The sequence below is a fragment of the Lathyrus oleraceus genome, chromosome 3, assembly GCF_024323335.1.
Source record: "Lathyrus oleraceus cultivar Zhongwan6 chromosome 3, CAAS_Psat_ZW6_1.0, whole genome shotgun sequence".
Taxonomy (NCBI): domain Eukaryota; kingdom Viridiplantae; phylum Streptophyta; class Magnoliopsida; order Fabales; family Fabaceae; genus Lathyrus; species Lathyrus oleraceus.
This window is the reverse complement of record NC_066581.1, coordinates 490,866,174-490,871,460: the sequence shown is the minus strand read 5'-3', so window position 1 is coordinate 490,871,460 and position 5,287 is coordinate 490,866,174.

Genomic DNA, 5,287 nt, shown 5'->3' with positions numbered 1-5,287 from the left:
ATAGAAACATAATGTTCTCCCACCCAATGTTACAGATTAGAGCAACAAAATCTAAAGCAATGCATCAAACGAGGAAAAGAAGAATAACCTCAATGCCATCCTTCAGCTTCTAATCAACTACTTATTATCTACTCGTCTGTACCCCAAGAAGGAGCACATAACCATACAAACAAAAAGGGGTGAGAATACACTCAAAATACATAATGATGTAAATGTATGCAAGGGTAGCCTAAGCAAACATCAACAATCACATATTTCATTCACACCATTTCAACACAATTCATTCACATTAACTACATAAGTATTGTCAACCACCAATATCATCATGATAATTCAATTACACATGCAAACATTGGATGCAATGTACTCAACACCACGACTTTACATGCATGCGGTACCATTATGTACACCACAAGTCCATCTCGCTTCTGAATCCACACCATCAGACTATAGCACACCAATTCTCTACTAACACCTTTAGTAACGCTTCACGGATTCCCATTTGGAACCAGCTACTCGCTCTTGAACCCACACCGTCAGACAAGAGCATACCAAAACTAGACCGAAGATCGTACACCATGATGCATGATTTTCAACAACGTGCAATATCACCAAAATTGTCACCATATAATCACCACAATTATGCATAACATTATTCTTAATACACCACAATTGATTAATGCTACAATAAATGATAACCTACACCAAAATACTTCAAAATAGTGGCCAAACAGTAGCCAAATCATAACACAACCTCAAAATTTGAAACCGACAACTTAATTCCATGCAACTTAGAAAATAACGCTCATTCTGACAGCATGATGGGTTGCCCGTCACAAGGGTGACGTTCGTCATCTGCTTTAAATAACCAAACCATTAACATCATGATGCCCGTCCCGCAAAATTGGACCTAGAAACAATGACGGTCTACCCGTTAGGCAGTAGACGCCTGTCAACGCCTTTAAAGTCGTGACGACCTGGTCGTCATGAGGGTGACATCCGTCACCCTGAACCAGAAGGCAGAAACTGCATTTTTGCCGTGGAGTTCAATTCAGAACTCCGATTTTCTATTCACAACCCTCAAATTGATCAACAACATTAGGGAAAACAATATCTAACATCAATAAATCATTTATCTATCAATTAGCATGTATTTTCTTTGATCAATCATGGTTTCTACATGTTTATTCATTAAAATCAAAACATACATATAAGCAACAACTCATACCAACTTTACTAACAAGAGCACATAATTTTCATGGTAAATCAACACGAAATTCATATAGTATAACACATAGATCATGCTAGCACAAAATTAAATTCATATTCATCAATCATTCATAAAAAGGGAGAAAATTAGGGAAAAACCTAACGGGATTAAGGACTTCCCTCTACCCAATCATGCATTCAACACCATTTTGGAGTAACCCCCCCTTACCTTGGATTTTTCAGCAAAAACATCTTCAAGCTCTAATAATGGAGGTTTTCCTAAGTCCTTGTTCTTCTAGCCTCTTCTCCTCCAAATATGTTTTTCATGTACTAATCCTAAAACCCTATACTAAAACCTCGTTATTAGAAACCTAATTCTCCTCAACTAATGTTTCCTACAAAGCCCTCACATATCCCTTTAGTCACCAAAATACCCTTCTTGACTATAATATTATTTTAATAATAATAATAATATTCCTCATTATTCTCTAATATTTTTAATTCTATTATTTAATTAAATAATTAGAACTATGCTCCATCCACCCAAACATCATATACGAATACTAACCATCTAAACACTGTCTAAATGCATATATAATTCGATTTAAATAATTAAATAAATAAATTAGAAAAATAGGGTGTTACAACTCTCCTCCACTTAAATAATTTTAACCCCGAAAATAACCTGAAGGAAACAGAGTCAGATACGACTCTCTCATCTGACTCTCTAGCTCCCAAGTCATGCTTCCACCAGCATGTCCTCCCCATACTACCTTCACTAATGAAATCTTCTTACCATACAACTACTTCACTTCCTGATCATCTATCTGTATGGGTGATTCCTTAATAACTAGGTTCTCCCTCACCTGCACATCATCCAATTAGACCACATGAGACGGATCCAGAATGTATCTCCTAAATTGAGACACATGAAACACATTTTGAAGATTAGCAAGCGACGATGACAAGGAAATCCGATAGGCCACCTCCCATATCCTCTATAAGATATGATATGGACGATCAAAATATGGCGTGAGCTTTTGAGACTTCAAAGCTCGACCAACACTAGTTACCAAAGTAACTCTCAAAAACACATGATCCCCCTCTTGGAACTCAAGTGTTTTCCTCCTCTTATGATGGTAACTCTTCTGACGACTCTGTGAAGCTTTCATCTTCTCTTGGATCATATTGATCTTTTTAGATGTCTGCTAAACAATCTCAAGTTCAACCATAGTACTCTCACCTGATTCATACTAACCCAAATGTGTCATATACCTCATACCATACAAAGCTTCAAATGGATCCATTTCAATACTAGAATGGAAACTATTGTTGTAGGTGAACTCAATCAACGACAAGTAACTATCTTAAGCACCTCCTTGTTCTAGCACACAAGCCCTTAACAAATCCTCCAATGATTGGATAATCCTTTCCATTTGGCCGTCCGTTTGTGGAGGATAAGCAGAACTCAATTTCAACTTAGTACCCAATGTTTCCTGCAAACTCTGCCAAAACCTCGACGTGAACCTCAGATCTCTATCTGAAACAATGCTCGACGGAATACCATGCAGGCTAACAACCTTCTAAATATACAACTCAACCAACTTTAATAGAGGATAACTGATTTTAATCGGGATGAAATGTGTTGATTTAGTCATTTTGTCAACAATAACCCAAATAGAATCACATCCATTTGTCGTCTTTGGAAAATTCGTCACGAAATCCATGAAAGCGCTGTCCCATTTTCACTAAGGAATATTCAACGGTTGCATCAGACCCAACAACTTCTGATGTTCAATCTTTAAATTCTGACAAGTCAAACAAGTGTAAACAAACTCATCTACTTCCTTCTTCATTCCTGGACACAAAAACATTCTCTTCAAATCTTGATGCATTTTAGTAGCACCTGGATGAATACTCAGACCACTTCTATGACCTTCCTCAATAATACTCTTCTTAAGTTTTAGCACATATGGTACATAAACCCTGTCTCTGAACCTCATCACATCATTCTCGTCGATTATGAAATCACCTATTTTACCTTGATTGATTAACACTAGTCGATCAACCAATCCCAAATTGATTTTATGACCTTCTTTGATTTCTTCAAGGATACCACTGGTTAAATTCAACATACCTAACTTCACACTGTTGGATGTCTCTTCACATACTAAACTCATGTCTCTGAATTTCTCAATCAACTTCAACTCTCGAACCATCAACATCGATATATGCAACGACTTCCTACTCAATGCATTAACTACAACATTGGCTTTAATAGGATGGTAACTCAAGCCAAAATCAAAATCCTTTAAAAACTCGAGACATCTCCTTTATCTCATATTCAACTCCTTCTGATGGAACGAGTACTTCAAACTCTTCTGATCGATGAACACTTTAAATCTAGAACCAAACAAATAATGCCTCCAAATCTTCAACACAAACACCATGGCTACCAACTCTAGATCATGCGTATGATAATTACTCTCATGAACCTTCAAATGTCTAGACGCATAAGCCATAACCTGACTATTCTGCATCAGTACACCACCTAGACCCATCTTCGAAGCATCACAATACACAACAAAGGATTCACTCAGACTCGGCAAAATCAAAACTGGAGCAGATGCCAACTTCTTCTCGAGTTCTTGAAAACACTCTTCAAAATGCACATCCCAAACATAAGCTTGACCCTTTTGAGTTAACTGAGCTAAAAATAATTCTAACTTCGAAAGCCTTCAATAAACCTCCTGTAATAACCAGCCAAACCAAGAAAACTTATGATATCAGTAACAGACTTCAGAGTCTCCCACTGCAACACAACATCAATATTTGAAGGACCCACAATAATACCACAACTAGAAATCATATGACCAAGGAAACTCACTACTCGCAATCAGAACTCGCACTTGGATAACTTCGAATAAAGCTTCTTTTGTTTCAAGGTTTGCAACACAACTCTCAGATACTCCGTATGCTCTTCATCATACTTTGAATATATTAAAATGTTGTCGATGAACACAACCACAAACTGATCTAAATACGAATGAAAAATTCTATTCATGTACTCTATGAACACTCCAGGCGCATTAGACACTCCAAACGACATCACCGAATACTTGTAGTGACCATATATCGTTCTGAACGCAGTCTTCAGAATATCTTCTGACTTCATACGAATCTAATGATAACCCAAACGCAAATCAATCTTGCTGAATACACAAGCACCCACCAACTTATCCATAAAATCTTCAATTCTTGTAAGAGGATACTTATTCTTAATAGTCACTTTATTTAGCTGTCGATAATCAACACAAAACCTCATGTTACAATCTTTCTTCTTGACTAACAACACCGACGCTCCCCATGATGAAACACTCAGTCAGACAAACTTCTTCTCAAAAAAATCTTCCAATTTCTTCTTCAACTCACTTAACCCTGAAGCAAAAATTCTATATGGAGTCATTGATACAAGACTAATATCAGATACTAAGTCTATAGCAAACTCCACCTCACGCTCTGACGACAAATTGTTGATATCATCTGGAAACACTTCTGGAAAATCACACACCACATGTAATTCACCAATTGCAAATTTGCTTTCAACCTTCATAGAAGCTAGTATCATAAAAACTCCAGCCTCATCCTTCATGAACTCATCCATTTGCTTAGCACACACAAACAACTCGTCACTTGCATCAAACTCTAGAAATGACACTAACTTGTCAAAATAGTAGATATGAACATGGTTGGACTCCAACCAATTCATTCCCAGAATAACAACAAGTTGAATTAGAGGCAAACTGACCAAGTCAACTCCAAAATATCCACCATAAATTGTCAAAAGACAATTCACACACATCAACGAAGTAGTCACTGAACCATACTCTATTCGAGTTTAGGAAACAACACAACCCCTCATCTAAAAACCGACACTCTTGCAAAAATCGACACGCTGAACCAACCTTCCACGCCAGAAACATCTCAGAGAAGAAGAAACTCCTCCTTACTTATTTCAACCCCACTCCTGCTGACAAGCGGTTAGAAAAACAACGAGCACCACATTGTTTCACACACA